General features: G+C 35.8%; 1 protein-coding gene and 1 non-coding gene across 11 annotated transcripts in view; one reads left to right on the top strand and one right to left on the bottom strand.

Annotated features, from left to right (window-relative positions):
- The window catches only part of TBC1D5 (TBC1 domain family member 5), a 592,946-nt gene that overhangs the window by 510,272 nt on the left and 61,269 nt on the right, over nt 1-21,405 (bottom strand). For 9 of the 10 annotated variants that reach the window (XM_063722180.1, XM_063722179.1, XM_063722171.1 and 6 more), the window contains one exon: nt 6,761-6,881. The exons of the other annotated variant lie outside the window; for it this stretch is intronic. The gene's annotated coding sequence lies outside the window, so the exon portion shown is untranslated. Of the gene's footprint in view, nt 1-6,760; nt 6,882-21,405 lie in introns of those variants that run through there. 10 annotated transcript variants of the gene reach the window in all.
- On the top strand, nt 8,745-8,808 carry LOC112132871 (U7 small nuclear RNA). The gene has a single exon (XR_002914576.1). It is a non-coding gene; the product is annotated as a U7 small nuclear RNA (small nuclear RNA).

The following is a 21,405-nucleotide window of genomic DNA, read 5'->3' as shown; positions in this document are numbered from 1 at the left end:
ACAATAAATCGGACATTGGGTTGGCACCAGGCTCAGGGTCATCAGTAAACCAGAACCTTCACAACCTGGCTCTTTTGAAAGGAAGGGTTGCTTCAAATTTTCTGTGCCTCTCAAACAATTTGAATAATCTATGGAGAAACCTCCCTTCTGCCTTAGTTGCTGAGGTAGGAAAGTTAACAATGCAAGCCAAAATGATAAGGAAACAGAAACTCCTGCTGGTAGCCAGACAGAAAAGATGGCATACAGAGTAATAGTAAGTTTATTTGATATGTTCCCTGAAAACCAAAATTACTTCCTATAATCTTAAAACCAGGCCCTGTTCTCAGATTCCCATGAAAGCCCCTACTCCTATTCCTGCTACACACACATCTTTTAAACATGAACTAACTTCAGACACTCCTCTCAAACACAATCCAAAGTAAAACAGAAATAGAGATGACCCAAACCCAGATCCTACTCTTCAGGAGTTCATTCCAGTGTATGTCAAATACTACTTTTTTAAATATGAGCTGAACTGTGTGCTGAATGCATTTCATACACTTTCATATATTTTTTTCACTAGAAAATGATGAACTAGATATTTTATTTATCATCAAACATAGAGATGAATATACATATAAAAAATGCACGTTCGAATAGTATAGTCCAAGCACCTAGGCCCACACTGCTGATGGAATGAGGTACGGATTTGTCAAGGGGCGACAGGATGGCTGGCTCTCCAAAGGTGTCATCGGAAAGTCATTATCCTATGAATTTAATAGGTTCCAGGTCTAGCCTTCAGCCACACTGACTAAAAACTGGAGATTGATAGAAACTTGCCCAAGGACACACAAGTAGCAAGTAAAAAAGGCCCGAATTTGAACCTTGTCTGCTGAAGTCTATCTTTTAATCACTATTCCACCACCAAAAAAACAAAACAAACAAACAAAAAACCTGGAGCATCCATCTGCAACTCCCTGCATATATCTCTATATACAGAAAGGTAGAAACCAGAATATTAAAAATCTCCCAACAAAAGCTGGGATAAGTACTACCAACTTCAACCTTTGGGCCCTTCCTTGGATGGCAGCCAATCCACTCTCCACCCTCAATGGACAAATTCTTTCTTTTTTTTGGGGGGGGGGGTGGGGGGACAGAGTCTCACTCTGTCACCAGGCTGGAGTGCAGTGGCGCAATCTCAGCTCACTGCAACCTCCACCTTCCAGGTTGAAGCGATTCCCCTGCCTCAGTCTCCTGAGTAGCTGGGACTAGAGGCATGTGCCACCATGCCCAGCTAATTTTTTGTATTTTAGTAAAGACGGGGTTTCACCATGTTGGCCAGGACGGTCTCAATCTGCTGACCTCATGATCTGCCCACCTCGGCCTCCCAAAGTGCCGGGATTACAGGCGTGAGCCACCATGTCCGGCCAGACAAATTCTTTCTTTAGCTGCATCAATACAGTCAATCAGGAAAGTGGCCAAGGCTTCCAAGTCCATCAGTCATTCTGCCTCTTTAGAGACTTTGCATCTCTGTATCTACTTTCTTTCCTGTAGATTTTAAACTCTCAATACCTATCTTATTTCCCTTATGACCAACTACTTGAGTAAAGCCTTTCTGCAACGCCAATGTATTAACAACAAACATATTCAGTAAATTTCACAGCTGAAAATTCAGCTATTTGATGCAAAAACATAAATATAGTCATGTGCTGTATAATGACATTTCAGTCAATGTCAGACTACGTATAGGATGGTGGTCCCTTAAGATTATAATACTGTAATTTTAGTGTTCCTTTTCTATGTATAAACAGATACCATTGTGTTATAACTGCCTACAGTATTCAGTAGAGTAACACGCTGTACAGGGTTGTTGCCAAGAGCAATGGATTACATCATATAACCTAGGTATGTGGCAGTCTGTACATCATCTAGTTTTGCATAAGTACATTCTATGATGTTCACACAAAGATGAAATCACCTAACAACACATATCTCAAAACCTGTTCCCATCAAGTGGAGCATGATTGGATACTTAAATATCCATTAACTCCATTCATTCAATTAGCTATTTGACTTCCTGCTATATATACTACTATTACTGTCCACATGCTAAAAGTATAAAGATTGTAACATCACTCTGTCCTCAAGTTGTTCAAAAATCCAGTAGAAGGGAGTTAGAAGTTCAGAAGAAATTACAGTTGCTCTTAGTTAACAGCTCAGCAGTCCAAAACAGGAAAAATCTCATGAGATGAAGCTTCAGGATGAATAGGAGAAGGGAAGGGTATTAAAAGCATAGTAAAAATACATGTCAATGCAGAAAAGTAAAGAGAAGAAAAAACAGAAGACTCCCAGCCAAGGAAAAGGCAATCTGTTCAGAATTATTAAATCATGTGGCAAGAAAGTGAGACCAGTAGGGTGTTTACAACCTTTTATCTACGCTGATATCTGAGACAGTTATAGCTTTTTTTTTAGACAGGGTTTCGCTCTGTCACCCAGGCTGGAGTGCAGTGGCACAATCTCAGCTCACTGCAACCTCAACCTCCACCTTCTGGATTCAAGCAATTCTCGTGCCTCAGCCTCCCGAGTAGCTGGGATTGCAGGCACGCACCACCACACCCCACTAATTTTTGTATTTTTCAGTAGAGACAGGGTTTTGCCATGTTGGCCAGGCTGGTCTCCTGATCTCAGGTGATCCACCTGCCTCGGCCTCCCAAACTTTTGGGATCACAGGTGTGAGTCACTGCGCCCAGCCAGTTATGGTTCTTAATACAAGAGAAATCATCAAATAGGAAGGTATATCAGAATTTGGGAGACAGAGTTTTAAAAGGTCCATGCAAGATTCAGATTCCCCATCCTCAGGAAGTAAACGTTCCCTCCCATGACTGAGAATCACCATTGTACAGAGGGGGAAGAGAACCTGCAACCAGAACAAAAACATAATGAGATCTACCATTGAGAAAGACTATTTTGAGATTATATACTACACATCCCTACTTGGGAATACTATGAAGCTTTAAAAATAGAATGGGTGGATTTGTGTGAGCACATGGATCTATGTGCTCACATGGAGCTAAGTTCAAAAAGAAAAAGTCAAGGTGCTGAATAATATGTATCATATGAATATTCTGGCACAGGCATTAGGGAGTCCAAATGATAAATAAGGTCTAACCAGAATTAGAAGAGCTGATTCCAGACATAAGCATCTAGGAAGAATCAACAACACCTGTTAGACGTTATGGATAAAGGAGAGGAAGGCATCTAGAATGCCTTGGTTTTTATTCCTAAAATAGACAAAGAGATTCCTTTTCTATTCTGCTAGTTGCTTATCAACCTATTTAATTTAAAACTACTTTGAATCAATTTATTACAAATTCCAAATTAGTGGTATTTGTAGTACTGCACTTTGACATATGTAAGAGCTAAAGAAATTTATTAACAGTGGATGAATCGACAGGAAAACACAGCCTTTCATCCTTCAGGAAAACATGCAAACAAATACTACCAACCAGGGACAGACAATTCAAACCTCAAACTTACATTTGCTCCAATATTACCTGAGGAATTTTTTTCTTACATACCAGTATTTTTAGTCCTTCCTAACTTAAATCCAGGATAAGATCTTTCTGCCATCAATTTAGAACTCTTCATTTCCAGTACTCTCATTCTCAGTCATTAAACATTTCAATATATAAATTATACAATTATACTTTAATACTTGAAAAAACCCTAGTTACACATGGCAAGACAAACCACTGAGAATTTGGGCCCACAGAATTATACTGCCTTCCTTTGGGGGAGGGACAAATAGTGATGATGTATGACAGTTTCCTGAGAAAATGTCACTAACATTTATTTAATAATGCAATCTCCTTACACTTTACCTGTGTCAGGCAATATTTACAATTTTTCCAATCTCCACATAACAAAGAAAGCCCAAGCAACTACAAAATACCTAACTAGTATTTCTTTCCACAACATGATTTTCATTTCTGTGTTCTGTAAATAAGAAAATAATTAATTAAAAGCCGTAGCACTAATAAAAATGCAAAAAGAGAAAGAAACTAAAATCTTGATCAAGGAGTGGATTAGAACTTTTATAATGCTTATAGAAGAGACTCCACTGGTTGCAAATCCAACATCCATTTTTACCTTTCCCCTCCCATAACTCAGGAGAAGCTGACCTACCCAGACTCCCTCAAGTGCCTGGGCTAGATCCTGAACCAAATGCTATAATACCATCCTTCCTGCAAGTAAGTGGTTCAGAAACCCAGACTTAATTAAACTAAACAGCACATGGTGATTGTTATTGGTCCAGAGATAACATGTGATCTAAACAGGGCCAATAAAACTGAAGGAAACAACTTTTAGTCTACAATAATGAGAAAAATTCTTGTTTCCCTACTGGAACTGAAGAATGTTTGTTGTTCTAGCTATGGATACTAGCTATCCTATAAACATGAAGGAAACCAGCCTGAAGATAAATTTAAAAAGACAGGTAAGTCAGGCTGATACCTTGCTCATATAGTGCTTGGAGATAAAGCCCTAGAAGCTCCCCTACCTATAGTTTCCATTGTAGGGAAAAAATAAACTTCATTCTGGAATAAGGCAGACTATTTGGGAGTTTCTGTTATTAAAAGGCGAAACCACCATAATTTTAAGTATTTTCAAATAGTCTCTCAAAAATAAGTACCTATATGAAAGCTATTTGAAACTTGGAAATAGCTTTAATAAACAACATTTTATGAACAAATTACAATCTTTAGAAGGCTAATGTAAGCTTTCTTAAATCCACTAAAGGCTCAGTCACAAAAATCTACATGACCACTTAATAGACAAATAAATAACACGTATAAGCTAGTTTAATCTGATTGCATAAAAATATTTATAATACATTTCTCAATAAAGAAAAATTGAATTATAACCCAAGGGTGGGTTAATTTGTACAAATTTTGAATAATGTCGCATACATTTCCCAAACAGATGCTAAGAGACTCTACAAGGACACTCCGCTCAATCAGAAGCCAGATTAAAGTCCCATCTGGAGCCTAATGGCTCCATGGTTCCATTACAATTACCTAAGTCACCAAAAGTGAGACTTAATGGTTATACATCACAGAGTCTCTCTTTGAAGTATATACAGTCTTATCCCCAAAACCAGAAAATCAAGTCAAAAAATAATTTTGTGTGTGTACACACAGACACAAGAGATTTGGTAGATATCCAAATGCTGCTGTATTTGTTCACGGACATTGAACTTTTTCTATATGATTTTTCCCTGGTTATTCATTAGCATCTTTTTTTTTTTTTTTGATGGAGTCTTGCTCTGTCGCTAGACCGGAGTGCAGTGGTGCAATCTCAGCTCACTGCAACCTCCACCTCCCAGGTTCAAGCGATTCCCCTGCCTCAGCCTCCTAAGTAGCAGGGACTACAGGCGCCTGCCACCTCGCCGGCTAATTTTTTATATTTTAGCACAGATGGGGTTTCACCATGTTGGCCAGGATGGTCTCGATCACCTGACCTTGTAATCTGCCTCCCCAAGTGCCTCCCCACCTCAGCCTCCCCAAGTGCCAGGATCACAGGCATGAGCCACCACACCTGGCCAGCATCTTCTTAAAAGTGTTTTTGGGCACAGTTGCTAGGATAGTGCATCACCTTCATTTGAAATGGAAAGTACAAAGTTCACCTATCTCCCTCAACTCCCCTTTTTTTTTTAAGACAGGGTCTTACTCTGTCGCCCAGGCTGCTGTGCAGTGGCACAATCATAGCTCGCTGCATCCTCAAACTCCTGGGTTCAAGTAATCCTCCCATCTCAGCTTCCCAAGTAGCTAGGACTACAGCTATGCACCACATGTCCAGCTAATTTTTTAATTTTCTGTAGAGACAGGGTCTTGCTACGTTGCCCAGGTTGGTGGTCTCTAACTCCTGGCCCCAAGTAATCCTCTCACCTTGGCATCCCAAAGCACTGGGATTACAGGCATGAACCACCACACCCAGCCCACTTTCTCCTTTAATACCAGCCTTGAGAGTAACTCAGATACCTGGAATTATCTCTTTCATACTTAAGTTCTCAGATCCTATCACAGACATTATTTCTCATTAAATCAGGAAAACTGAGTTAAGCCATTTTATCTCCTAATTCTCATGGCTAGAAGTTGTCACAGTGCCAAGGAAGTTTAGAGGAGGAGGTTACCTGGAAAGCATTTGAATATCAGCAACCAGACCAATGCTATTAAAAGTATAGTCTGATTTCACTGCCTGACCATGAACTGTTTAAAATATTTTACAGCAATTTGACAGAGTAATGAGCCAATATTTTATGTGTTTGATTTTTTTCTCTAGAGTAGGATAGGGTCCCGAATGTGAAGGCTGAATTCCACTTGAAAATGTCTGCTGACCTAACAAAGTGCTTTGCTTTACTCTTCTTTAGATAGAACCCAAGCCCTCTGATTAGCTAAAGTGCTAAGTTATTTGCAACTGTTATCTGGTCAGTCCCAGAAGGCATCTGAGTGTCCAATTAAAGATTCACTGGACAAGTGTTTCTCAAATTGTAACACCCCTTAATAGGTAAGGAAAGCAATTTAGTGAGGTTTTTTTTTAAATAATATCTGGCACTGCATGGCATGATATGTATGGCATGACACAGAAAAAGTAGAAACACAGTATGTGTATATACACACATAAATATACTTGTATGTGTTTATGTACATGTGTGTCCGTGGTTGTGATTTACATTTTCTTACTGGGGTTCATGGGCCAAAAAATGGAATGAACAGCACTGTACCAGACCAGTATCTTCATTTCACAGACGCAGAAGCTGAGACTCAAGGTCGCAGTCAGCTGGAAGCAGTTCCAGTGTGCTTTCCTTTACATTCATGATTCTAAGTTTGTATGTACACTGAGGTCTGCAAAGCCAATACATAGAAAATACAGAATATAAGCCTCAAAACTGATTATTTTAAAATCCTAGATCAATTAAAACTTTATTAGGTATTTTTTAAGTTTTAAATACTAAAGATGAAAATTTTTATGTAGAATATATATTTGATTACATAAAAATTTAAAATGGTTATAAGACCCAAAAATAAAACAAATCCAAACAAATAAAACCAAATTCCTCAACTCACTAGTTTAAAAAAAAAAATCAAACACAGAAAAAAAATACTGACGACATACTACAAAAGACTGAGCTTCTTAATATATAATATAGTAATTAAATATGAGAAAACTACCTGAGTAACAGGTAAATGGTATTAAGAAGTGAATTATAAAATAAATATAAATGGTCAATAGCATTAAAAACGGGTACATTACAACAAGATACTACTTTTCTCTTATAAAATTAGCAGAGATGTTTTCTTTTTAAGTATTAATACTAGTATTGATGTAAAAAATCCAGGAATCAAAATTGCTGGTGGAAATGAAACTTGTAAAGTTTGGCAGTAAGTATCAAGAGACTTGTAATTACCCTTCTAACCAGTAAGTCCATTTCTGGAATTTAGCCTATGGAAATAATGAGGGATATATGCAAACATTATTAAAAGTAGTTTGAATGTAGTAGTGTATGTAACAGTGGAAAATTCTAATAACCCAAATAGTCATCTATGGGAACTGGTTAAAAAATATATAGTACATCTATATAATAACAGAATGTTATGCAACTATTAAAAGAGATGATATAGGCTTATATTTTCTGCTCACAATATACTATTAAATGAAAAAGTAACAGATGCAAAAAAATCCCATTTTTCATATAAAAAACTTATAAAACACAAGTAATCCATTCTTACAACAACCCAACATCTTTAGAATAAATGGAAAAATGCATTTTTACACTGAACTTTCTAACACAATCATTTTCTGTTTTTTGTTTGTTTGTTTGTTTGTTTTCCTGGGATGGAGTCTCACTCTGTCGCCCAGGCTGGAGTGCCGTGGCATGATCTCAGCTTGCTGCAACCACCGCCTCCCGGGTTCAAGCAATTCTCCTGCCTCAGCCTCCACAGTAGCTAGGATTACAGGCACACACCACCATGCCCAGCTAATCTTTTTTGTATTTTTAACAGAGATGGGGTTTCATCATATTGGCCAGGATGGTCTCAATCTCATGACCTCGTAATTCACCCTCCTCGGCCTCCCAAAGTGCTGGGATTACATGTGTGAGCCACCATGCCCAGTCAGAAAATGATTTTTAGAGATACCTAATATAATGTATTAAAAAATGCAAGCATTCTTAAAACAGATCTCGATACCAAAGGCCATTTTTCAACAGTAACACTGAATATTCAATTGCATGGATAAAGTTAAATTTTACAAAAGAATTACAGATGCCGATGGTATGGATACAAATTCTTTTCACTTCTTTTGCATTCTGATGGGGAGGGAGAGAAGGACAGACAAAAAGAGAGGCAGAGAGAGACGAAGAGGACAATTTGCATTTCAGCTTTCTTCTCATCCCAAAAATGATTTAGTATAAGACACCACTCAAAACAAAGCGAACCCATTATAGGACAAAAGAAAACAATTCAAGAAACAAGGCTAGAAGAACAGAACACTACCACTGTACCAGTTAAGGCTCTTGAATATAAACAACAGACATATATTCTAGTGAATCTAAGTCAAAAAGGAATTTATTGGCTAGGTACTAGATAGTTCACAACACTGAGACAAGGTTGGAGAATCCAGCTTGGACAGGAATCAAGGAAGGCAAATCACAGAAGAATGTTTGCCTCCACAGCCTTGAATGAAGCCTGGAACTTATGTTACTGAATCAAAGGTTACAGGCTCTTTTAGAATTTGTCTACCAGGCTTTCTGGTTTTTACCGGAAAGCCCTGCTATTAAAAAAAAAAAAAAAAAAAAAAAAGGAAGAAGAAAGGGGAAAAAAAAAAAACAGTTAAGGCCAGGAGGAAGCATCTCAGTGGCAGCTCTTAGCCTCATGCCCATGGTCTTTCTAGCTGTCAAGGTGCAACTCTTAAACTACAGAAGGGCCTCATGCTAGCCTTTAGGCTTCCTTAATCTTGAGAGGTGAGAAGTAGCCTCCTACTTAATCTAGAAAGGGGCCTAGTAAGGCCCCAGGCAATGAAAACCACATGTCCTCTTGGAAGACCAACTCTTTGTAGTAGAACTGAAGTGTCTTTACTTTGACTCAGTGTCTTGCTTATATCTTTACAAAAGTTTGCAAACTGAAAGTTGATAAAAATTACTGCAAATCTCTTTAACATCATTTTATTAGATTTGTTTGGTACCACTTCCAGTGTATTTCCAAGGCAAAAACGTACTCTTCCTAAAGTAGTTCTATCAACCAACAGTAGACTGAGTAATTTGGATGGGGTCTAGCAAGTTTCTTAATACACTATAAGTATTGCCTCTTGCTTTATATTCTATCCGTCTGCTAATTTGGTTTCTTGCTTGCCTTTTTTGCTGCAGCTGTGCACCGGGTTAACTGTTTCAATGGTTTTCCTACAATAACTCACAAATTTTTTCCTGATCAGTGTGCTGTATGATTGGTTCTTTGTTCCTAAGATAATTATTTTACATTTGTCTACACTGAACTGCATTTGCCATCTGCTGGCCCAATCACCTAAACAATCCAAATCTTTTTGAATCTGATTGCATTGTTCCTCATTATTTCCCCTAGCTCCAATTTTAGGATCATCTGCAAACTCTGAGATCTTTTCTTTAAAGCTTGGACACATTTTATTTTAATATAGAGGGTTTTTTGTGTGTGTGACCCTTTAGACACTCCAGCTGAAATCCTTTTCCAACTAGAAAAGTTTCCAAAAAGCTTATCCAAAGATACCTTCCAATTACGCAGTCAAAGTGCTGCTAGAAACAAAGCTAAATAGAACCCATTCTATTTCATCTTTCTATACATTGCCATGTTTTTAAAAGTATTATGTCTTCTAAGTTCTTCTCTTCAAAGTATAAATATTTTTAGGGAATGCAATAATTCTGTTTTCTAATTTGAACATTCATGGCAATTGTTTTTGCAGTAACTTTCCTAAACTACACATGACAAATTTTTCAGCAACTCCCTATACATAAGGCATTTCCTTTACTCATAAAAATATGTATTGAGCACACATTAGTAATTAGCATTAGATACACTGCAGTCTTATGACCTCGGTCCAATTATTTATCTCCCAAAACTTCTGTTTCCTACTGACAAAGAAGATTTTAGAAGATAACTTCTAAGCACCCATCCACCTCTAGCATTCTGAATTACCTTTTATCTATAAAGTAACATACTAGAATCACCATTTCTAAAATTTTTCTCCTTCAGATTTCCCAAGCATCATTTAATTATAAGCACTCAAATAATTCATTAATTTTTGCAACATTTTAGAACTGCAATATTGTATATAGATACTTATTTAGCAATATTTACCCTTCAAATTAGACTTGAAAAATCTGAACATAGTAAATCTCCATTACTTATTAAGTAGGACACCGAGTACATGTTTAGATCTAGAAAGAATTGTTGCTCCATAAACTTCAGTGATTTCTTAGTAAAATTAATTTTCACAAAAGCCCTACCTGTTTAACGATCTTATATAGGAGTTAAGATCTAATTTAAAAACCAATGGTTCTCTCAAAAGAAAGAAGTGCTGATTCTGGGTGGAATGACTTTCATTATAAGGTAGGATATTAAAATCCACTATGAAAAATTATTTTTAATAATTCCAAAATAGTAACATTATAACAATTACTAGTATTAGATCTTTTGTCTTTTTGTGGAAGAACCCTCTAACAACTGATTAGTCCGAATTTTTTTTCATTTATTCACTCAACAGTTAGTGAATGTTACAAAAATATAAAAATGAATACAAGACAGTGTGAGATGTACATATGTTGCTACAAAAAATCATTGTAGAGGTACAGTCAGCTACACGGAAATTAGGAAGAGGAAGAATTTACTTCTAGATGCTGGATGAAAGCTTTGTAAATGAGATGCATTTCAACTCTCAAATATTATGATGTCTTTTAAAAACAAGACTACTAAGCTATGAATATTACCACAGAAAGACAAATATAAAACACTAAGCAGTCAAAGTAAAAAAATTTTTTTTAAAAACTCAGAAAAGAAAGAGATTTGCTGGTTGCTTCTTAGAATCATGTTTTTAATTTTCTGTAACTTTTAAAATTTTTCTGTAGTGAACATATATTATCCTTATAATAAGACACAGTAAAATATTTTTCTATTAATTGTTTAAAGCCATACTTTGAGCAACTGAACTAACCAAATGAAATGCTATAGGTCAAAAGCCTCTAACTTATAAAAATTAAGTCAGTAACAAGTATTTAATTTCTAAAGAGCTAAAGGACTCACTAAAAAAAAACGTAATTTATTAAGCCCTTTATTTTCGAAAGAACCATTGATTTTCAATGCAATTACTTTTGTTATAAGGTAGGATTTGAAAATCCACTAGGAAAAAATTTTTTTTCTTTTTTTAACGAGACGGAGTCCAGACTGGAGAGCAGTGGCACAATCATGGCTGCAGCCTTGACCTCCCAGGCTCAAGTGATCCTCCAACCTCAGCCTTCCAAGTAGCTGGGACTACAAGCATGCACCACTACACCTGGCTAATTTTTGTATTTTTTGTAGTGATGGGGTTTCGCCATGTTGCCCAGGCTGGTCTCAAACTCGTGGGCTCAAGCTATCTATCTGCCTCACCCTCCCACAGTGCTGGGATTACAAACATGAGCCACCGTGCCCAGCCAGGAAAATTATTTTTAATAATTCCAAAATAGTAAGTTTATAACAAGTATTTTGTCTTTTGAAAGAACCCTCTAACAACTGATTAGTCTGATTTTTTTTTCAAACACTTATGAAATGATATATGTTGTCTCCAGGAATATTTAATTTGTATTTTAAGATTAATGCATTTAATAAAACCATAAACAACCACTGCCTTTTATTTCAAACAGGTCCCCATTTACTAAAACCTTGACCTTTGACTGTGTTATATTCTATTAAAAGTAACAACATTCTACATATGATTTAATTCTACCTGCAATTTAATAAAGGCATTCACTTAAAAATATATATAAAGGCATTTCACTTAAAAATATATATATATATTTAAGATATTATATATATCTTAAATCTTCCACATGATTCAGAGCATAGGGAAAGAAATGTGTATGAGCTAAGAAAGGAGGAAATAAAAGCACTAGAGGAATGGGGGGGTGGGTACAGGGAGGGAAGAAAAGTGTTTCAATAAACATTTCCATAACTTAATACCTGCTTAGATTTTCAAAATTCTAGTTTGGTTTTTTTACTGTTTGATTTTATACTCTATGCTATAGCTTATATTTGAATTACTAGTATCCCATAACCTGAAATTAAACTCAACTAAATCTCTTGAGGTGTATAACAAGCTATACAGAATTATTAAAGTAATAAATAATTATGTTTCATTTAGTCTGTTAACTACCCTAAAGGATGGAATTTTACTAATATAATCTATTAATATTGTTTCATAGACTATCACTAGTTTCCAATTTGATAAAGCTAGAAATGAGGCAAAACGCAGGGGTTTCAAACTGGCATCCATAGGCCACTTCCAATGAGCAAACTATTCATTCTGCATAAACTGCCAAGATTTTTTAAACTGGACATTTCACATAAAAATTTAGATTTTTAACTTACCTCAAAAAAAAAATCACTAGATTCATAGTTCTGGTCCCACTGCTGTCAATGCTCCCCAGGTGCCCACTAGACAACTTTCCTCCCCACTTTCTGTGGCTTACGAAGTTCCACAGGAAGTAGGGTTTGTAATCCCTAAATAGAGTGCGGAGGCAGTCAGATCCTGACTCGAATCCCAGCTCCCTCACCTCCAAGCTGCACAACCCAGGGCAAGTAGTTTAACCTCTTTAAGATTCAATTTCACCATCATGACTGATATGGTTTGGTTCTGTGTCCCCACCCAAATCTCATCTTGAATTGTAGTTCCCATAATCCCCATGTGTCATGGGAGGGACCCAGTGGGAGGTAATTTAATCATGGGGGTGGTTACCCTCATACTGTTCTCATGATAGTGAGTGAGTTCTCATCAAGTCTGATTATTTTTAAAAGGGTGTTTCCCCCTTTTGCTCAGCACTTCTCCTTCCTGCCACCATGTGAAGAAGGATGAGTTTGCTTCCCCTTCCACCATGACTCTAAGTTTCCTGAGGCCTTCCCAGCCCTGTGGAACTAGGAGTAAATTAAACCTCTTTCCTTTATAAATTACCCAGTCTCAGGCAGTTCTTTATAGCAGCATAAGAATGGACTAATACAATGACAAAGAAGATAATAATCATTTATTATTCAGGGGTTAAATGGGAAATAATATATACAGTACAAAATACAAAATTAAATCTTCAATAAATGATAGTTATTATTATACTACTTGGATTGAAATTCCTAAACCTAATTAACTAAGATTTACCATGTTTCCCACCTTCTGTAGACCCTAAAGAAAAAAACTAAATCACTATTGCCTCATCACTCCATAGGGCTCCTTGGTAAAATAAGGATAGGAATAATAAATATCTTATAGGGCTGTCACATTAAAATATGTTAATACATATAAAAATGCTAAGAATGGCACATGGCACATACTAACCTCTAAAAAGAGTTGTAATTATAGTAGTAATTGTTGTTTCAAGGGGCTGGCACATATAAGCTTTAATAAATGTTTGATGAGGAGAAGCATGTCAGTGAGTAAAAATGCAACTCAATGAATACAAGAACACTTATCAAGATTATTCAAGGTATATATCTTTAAGAGTCCTCTCGACTGTCCCATGTTTTTTGTTTGTTTGTTTGTTTGTTTGAGACGGAGTTTCCCTCTTGTTGCCCAGGCTGGAGTGCAATGGTGTGATCTCGGCTCACTGCAACCTCTGCCTCCCGGGTTCAAGAGATTCTCCTGCCTCAGCCTCCCAAATAGCTGGGATTACAGGCGCACGCCGCCATGCCCAGCTAATTTTTTTGTATTTTTAGTAGAGATGGGTTTTTACTATGTTGGCCAGGCTGGTCTTGAACTCCTAACCTCAGGTGATCTGCTCGCCTCGGCCTCCCAACGTGCTGGGATTACAGGAGTGAGCCACCACGCCTGGCCAGGCTGTCTCAGTTTTATGTTAAAGCTGAAAAACTCAGTGAAAACCAAATCACTCTGAACATGTAAAAACAAACCTAATGTTCTGGGCTTGAACACAAATTATTATTAAACTCTTGACAGAAACCAAAGAGCTAATTCCAAACATAAAGCATGCACATTATATGGTGTCCGTAATTTATTTTCCAACAAGTTTTAGAATAGTCCTGTTTCAAGACTGCTAGAACCAGACCAGTCTAAGCTGTGCTTTCTTTCCAATTCTTCTCTGCCTCTTCAAGAATCTCAGCAGCAGAGTTCAGGAACAGTGGAAAGGGGGATCTCACTACCTTTTAGGATAGTAGTTAAAAAATCTCAGCCTTTAAAAACAAAGAATGAAGAAAAAAGTCTGGTCAAGGAGCAACAGTGGTTTTCTATCAATTGGTACCAAAAAGATGATTTGATCTTTAGCATACTAATCATCTCAGTTGAGGTAGTTTTTAATTAGTCTGGGAATAATAAAGAAGCTCAATTCTTCAAGTATTTAACAGAGGATAAAACAGTCTTTCCTGGCTAAAGTAGTAGGCATATTCCAGATTCCTGGCCATGTCAGGGAAATCCTTTCACAGCATTCAAAACAATTAGGAAAAGCAACAGAATTGACTGAAAAAGAGTAATTTCCTTTCCAACCTAAATAAACTTTACACAAACTTGCTTTGATAATCGACTAAACAAGCTGCACCACTAGCATCAAGGGAGGGTGTGCAGATATCTAGCAGGTGCTGCAGTTTATCACAAAACCGTCTAAAATAATTGGAAGTGACAACCAGCACTACCACAAATGATTTATTAGTCTTTCACTCAGCTTTTCAGCTTCCTTAGGGCCAGAATAAATAATTTACCAACTCTGTATCTTCCAATCATTAATTCTTCCCAATGCATCCAAACTACATTTAACTCTGCTAGGTTCGGTGGAATAAAACACACAATAAGAATATTTTTCCAAATATAAAATTATCTGACCATATGTAAAGGCAAACATGTCAATCAAAGATGTACAATACAGATGCAGAAGAAGGACTCAAAGTCAGCAACTGCAGTCAAGTGTGAGGGTGCTCGTGGAATAAATTAAGTGAACAAGAAAGCAGAGCCTAGCAAAGTGCTTCTCTTGTAGATGAAAAAAGACTCCAGTGACTCTGGACAGCAAACCAAAAAGGCAACCTAAGCACACTGCATGACAGAGATTTTAAACCTCAAGCATCATCATCTCACAATAGTGAATTCACTGACTGACGGCCTCCCCCAAAGTGTCCCACAAACTGTAGAAAATATTCAGTATCCTTAATCAAAAAAAGGTATAAAAGTTAAGACATATATGAATTTCAAGCAAAGTAGACTTAATAAAGTACAAAACAAGGCATCTTCTTTAAGCCATTTTAATAGCTATTTTGAACGGGTTTACAGGTCAATTACAAACTCCTGTGAATTCAAAAATAGACGTGAAAATCAAAGAAAAAAACATTCTCCCCCAAATCTGATAATGATGTTAAAAGGTATGTCTATTAATTATGTAGAAAAAACATACAAAAAGCAAAAATTACATCCTAAATCCATTTTTGATGTTAAGCTAGTCTTGTCTCATTAAATCAGCATCTATGATTAAAACAGATCATTTTTGGTACATAACGTATTGCACTGTGAGAGCAGCATCTGTTTATTACACAGCATAAACATTTTTCAGCTTTCTGAAACTACTGACATTCAATAAATGATCCAGACCTAGCAATTCACTTAAGCTTCTTTTTTATTTCAAGAAGAAATACTTTAAGTGAAAGAGTTAATAAAACTGATAGTCTAACATTTGGCATTCTATAAGCCAGCTTCAAGCTGTTGGGCATACAAAGAATTTCATAAATTGACAGCTTTCTCTTTAATGGTTTGGGAATGCACCACAACCCAAATCTTAAGTGTGTAATAGATGTTTAAATATACTCTTAAATATATGACTTCTACCAAATACATGATTTTTTGCAAAATATAAAACATCTTAAAATTAAATTAGCTGAACTAGTGAAAATGATAATATAAATTTGAACCTAAAGAATGCAACTTATACTATACAATTTTTTAAAATGTCTAACAACATTCCAAAATGTTCATAAAATAAGAATGTATTTTTTCCAATACTCAAGAGTTCACTGTTAACTGAAAGAATTATATACCTGGGCACAAAATCATATTGTTCATATTAAGCAAAACCATGTCTTATTTATGCCCAGATTCAGCACACACATTGCTGTGGCAAAATAAACTCCAAATAGCACAGGTCCTAGCCTCCCACAGGTTACAATAAAGCAAAAATATAAAAACTAGAAAACATCTACTTTTTAAAGGCATCTTTTTTAAACAGATGCAAAAAATACAGAGATTTTTATGTTTTTTGTACTAGGAGGTTGGGAGGAGTCAGAGGACATCTGTTGAAAAGAAAAGCATGACAGTGTTGTCTGTAGGCTTCTTTGCCAGGAATGGAAACAGTGGATCGGCCTGTAAAGACAGGAAATTCAATAAGAAAGAAGAAAGCAATATACTGCTCTAGTGGCATCAAATTGCCTAAGGATGCTGCCTAGTGCCAGAACCTGGATACAATGCTATAAGAATTGATGGCAGCTTGTCCGTGTGCTGAAAACACCGAGCCCTACAGAGCTCCATGAATATCTGTGGAAGAAGTCTGTGCAAAATATCCTGACCCTTAATGTCTGTCAAAAGAGAAACAGGTATACAAATTGTGGTTTTGATGTTGATCTATCATGAAATATTACACAACAGTTAAAACGAATCAACCAGGTGTAAAAAATCACAGCAAGTAACAGTTTAGGAATAATGATGGCTAAGAAGGACGACAATTGCAAATAATAGAATAACAACAAATAATAGAATATTTCAGTTAGGTAACCTTTAAGAACATTTAATGTTAATGGACACATGAATGTAGTAATAATACAAAAACAGGAAAGATATAAACCAATTTCGGTATGGCAGTTATCTCTGGGAAGGGAAAGACTTTAAAAATACATGTGGTGGCATACTAATTCCGCATGGTAAATACACGTTTGCCTGTTCTACTTATTTTCTGTTCTTTTTTTTTTGAGACAGGGTCTCACCTGTCACTCAGGCTGGAGTACAGTGGCATCATCTCGGCTCACTGCAGCCTCTACCTAACCAGGCTCAGTTGATCCTCCCACCTCAGCCTCCCGAGTACCTGAGACTACAGGTATGTGCCACCATGCCCAGATAATGTTTGTATTTTTTTTTTTGCAGAGTGAGGGTTTCGCCATATTGCCCAGCCTGGTCTCAATCCCATGGCTCAAGCAATCTGCCTGCCTCAGCCTCCCAAAGTGCTTGGATTACAAGCATGAGTTAATGCACCCAGCCTATACTTTCTAAAATTTTAAAATCTAAGCCACAAAATGAACAATTTTCTTCTTAAAAAATTTAAAAGGTTTTACAATATTCTTACCTGAAACGTGAGGGCCTATCTTCTTTAAAATCACTGGTTTGGCCAGTCTTCATATTCTAAAAACTTTTAATTTAAATCTAAGACACTAAAAATTCTACTACCCTCTTTTTACAAGTTACTTAATTTAGTAACAATTTCAAGTCAAGTTCTCAGGAGATCTCATGCTTTTATTTCAAAAATGAACTGAAGGACTCCACCATGCAGACCTCCTGAATGAAGTTAAAGATATTCTCATCAAGGGGCTTTTAAATAAATAGTTCTGTCATTTGCTATGAGAACAAACAGGCTTGAGAGCCTGACTCCCAATTCCTTGACTCTGACTTCCCTGGAGGAACCTGTCACTTCATTAGTAAGTTCTTTTCCATTTTCTTTGTTATGTGAGGTGTTAAACTTCTACATATTTGGGAAAAAAAAAAAAATTCCTAGTAAGACTTTGGACATATCAACTGAAACCTTACTTTAAAGAAATTCAGTACCACAAGTACAAGTTTTTTCATCTTGTGTTAACCTTTCCTGCAGCCAAATTTCTTTTAAGTCCAACTCCATTTCTTTATATGCCTTTGAAAATCTGACAGGTCATCTATTGCGAAATAGAAACAAGATGGCTCTCATTTACAATTAAATTTGTACATGAAAACAAAAGTTTAATATACTTTTTTGTCACCATGAAGAAAATGAGAGATATTGTTAATTTCCATAAAAACTGATAAATATTCTCTCAAAGTAGCAACCATCTGATTTCAAAAAAATTACTAGCTTGTTATCTTAAACGAGAAATCATATCCAACTTATATTGATGTTTTTCTATCTGAAGTATGTCATGCAATATTGTAATTTATCTCATAAATCTACTAGAGTGTGATCAAATTCTATCAACTCTGATTGGCATACATTTGAAACAATGAAGCAATCACATCTGTTAAGCAGTTTTAGCTTCCTAGACAACATTTTTAAAGTTTATACAGTAACATAATTATACTTTTTTTTCTAGGACCTTCCTGCACTGGGTTTGAGCTTTTCATAAACTTTGTTTGTGTATACAAGATTCAATATAACATAGAAAGTAAACAATAAAAGATGGAAGTGGGGGAGATGAAGTGATAGAGATGGTCTAAGTGGTACACTCAAGAAAATAATAAACTCTAAAGAAGTAGTCACAAGATGGGGAAAATGAGTTCATTTGAATGAAAAAATATAGTATATATTTAATTTTATCCTGAAACTACTCTTGAAAATGAATGTTGAATTTAAATGAAAATACGTGAACATAGAATAAAGAAAGCCAACCATGTTTTATGAAGCAAAATACTAGTATACAGCAGAAACTTACTATCTATATGTTTTTGGTGTAAAAACTCTAATTTTTAAAATTTGAATGGTTTAATGAAAAGATTATATAGTATGTATAGGAATCAAAAAGTAAAAAATGAAATATCCCCAAAGTAATTCTATGCAATTTTAAGAACGTTTCTAACAAGTAAGCAAACGCAAGCATAAAAATGAACAGTCTGAGTTACAGATAACTCAGACTATGGCTAAAAAGACAGATTATTAAAAATAAAATTCAGAACACTGTTAAGTAACTTTACCAAGTATCAATCCTTTCTGTCTTTATATACATCATGCCTAAGATACGACTTACGAATGTGTGAACGTTCTACTAAAGATAGCTGAACTAGTAGAAACTCCATTTGGGCCATTCATTGGTAACTGATCATATACAATTTCGAGATATTTCCTATCCTCCTAATCCTTACACCTGTCACTCTTTACATGCATACAGCTTCTTAAGAAAAGATACCTTCCTAAAGTGAGTATCTCTTCAACTTCACTGCAAACCAACCAGGGTCTTGTATGTACTCAATACCTATTTGCTGATTCACTAATTTTAACTTATATGAAAGCGGGAGTCATGAGTTAAACAGTTTAAATTAAAGCAATTATATTTCCTACCTTTAAAGTTAAAATCAATAAAACTAAACAAAACATTATGATCAAAGGAAAACTTCCAAAAAAAGACAACAGGTAATTATGATGGTGAAATTTCATCAAGAGTGACAAAGATTTTTTTAACCAAATCTTGTGCTTCAGATGTTTTCCTTTTGTCTGTGGATATGACATGCTTTCACAGAACAAAAAGATGTTTCCTTAGAATTTATTATTTTACTATTTGGAATGATTGAAATGATATGTTAATGGAAGAAAATAAGAATTTTTCTGTATTCTTTGCCCTTTATTATATGATATTATTGTAATCTCCTTAATACGTAAAACTATCCACTAGTCATTCTATTTTTCTCAATATCTTGTATCTTAATTCCTAATTAAAAGCATCAAGAAAGATTCTCCATTACAATGAAACTCTCATGACTACTTTGTCATTTAGCTTTAATATAAAGACATTTCTCTGATTACCCCAGGATGACAACAGTATTAATATTTTACTAAAAGAAATAAATCTCCATTAAGTTTTTAAAACTCTATCAAACACTAATTGAAATAGGATTAAAATAAGAAATAATTTCAATCCTTCTGACTAAATTGTACTGTCGTTATCTATTATCTACCTCATTTCTGCATTTTGTTTATGTTTTCATTCATCTAAGAAATATGTCAGCAAAGTCTCAGGATACAAACTCAATGTGCAAAAATCACAAGCATTTCTATACACCAATAACAGACAAACAGAGGGCCAAATCATGAGTGAACTCCCATTCACAACTGCTTCAAAGAGAATAAAATACCTAGGAATCCAACTTACAAGGGATGTGAAGGACTTCTTCAAGGAGAACTACAAACCACTGCTCAACGAAATAAAAGAGGACACAAACAAATGGAAGAACATCCCATGCTCACGGATAGGAAGAATCAATATTGTGAAAATGGCCATACTGCCCAAGGTAATTTATAGATTCAATGCCATCCCCATCAAGCTACCAATGACTTTCTTCACAGAATTGGAAAACACTACTTTAAAGTTCATATGGAACCAAAAAAGAGCCCACATTGCCAAGACAATCCTAAGCAAAAAGAACAAAGCTGGAGGCATCACACTACCTGACTTCAAACTATACTACAAGGCTACAGTAACCAAAACAACATGGTACTGGTACCAAAACAGAGATATAGACCAATGGAACAGAACAGAGGCCTCAGAAAGAATACCACACATCTACAACCACCTGATCTTTGACAAACCTGACAAAAACAAGAAATGGGGAAAGAATTCCCTATTTAATAAATGGTGCTGGGAAAACTGGCTAGCCATATGGAGAAAGCTGAAACTGGATCCCTTCCTTACACCTTATACAAAAATTAATTCAAGATGGATTAAAGACTTAAATGTTAGACCTAAAACCATAAAAACCCTAGAAGAAAACCTAGGCAATACCATTCAGGACATAGGCATGGGCAAGGACTTCATGTCTAAAACACCAAAAGCAATGGCAACAAAAGCCAAAACTGACAAATGGGATCTAACTAAACTAAAGAGCTTCTGCACAGCAAAAGAAACTACCATCAGAGTGAACAGGGAACCTACAGAATGGGAAAAAATTTTTGCAATCTACTCATCTGACAAAGGGCTAATATCCAGAATCTACAAAGAACTTAAACAAATTTACAAGAAAAAAACAAACAACCCCATCAAAAAGTGGGCAAAGGATATGAACAGACATTTCTCAAAAGAAGACATTTATGCAGCCAAAAGACACATGAAAAAATGCTCACCATCACTGGCCATCAGAAAAATGCAAATCAAAACCACAATGAGATACCATCTCATACCAGTTAGAATGGTGATCATTAAAAAGTCAGGAAACAACAGGTGCTGGAGAGGA

Source organism: Pongo abelii, chromosome 2 (genome assembly GCF_028885655.2).
Source record: "Pongo abelii isolate AG06213 chromosome 2, NHGRI_mPonAbe1-v2.0_pri, whole genome shotgun sequence".
NCBI classification, from domain to species: Eukaryota; Metazoa; Chordata; class Mammalia; order Primates; family Hominidae; genus Pongo; species Pongo abelii.
This window is presented reverse-complemented; position numbering and strand designations above follow the sequence as displayed.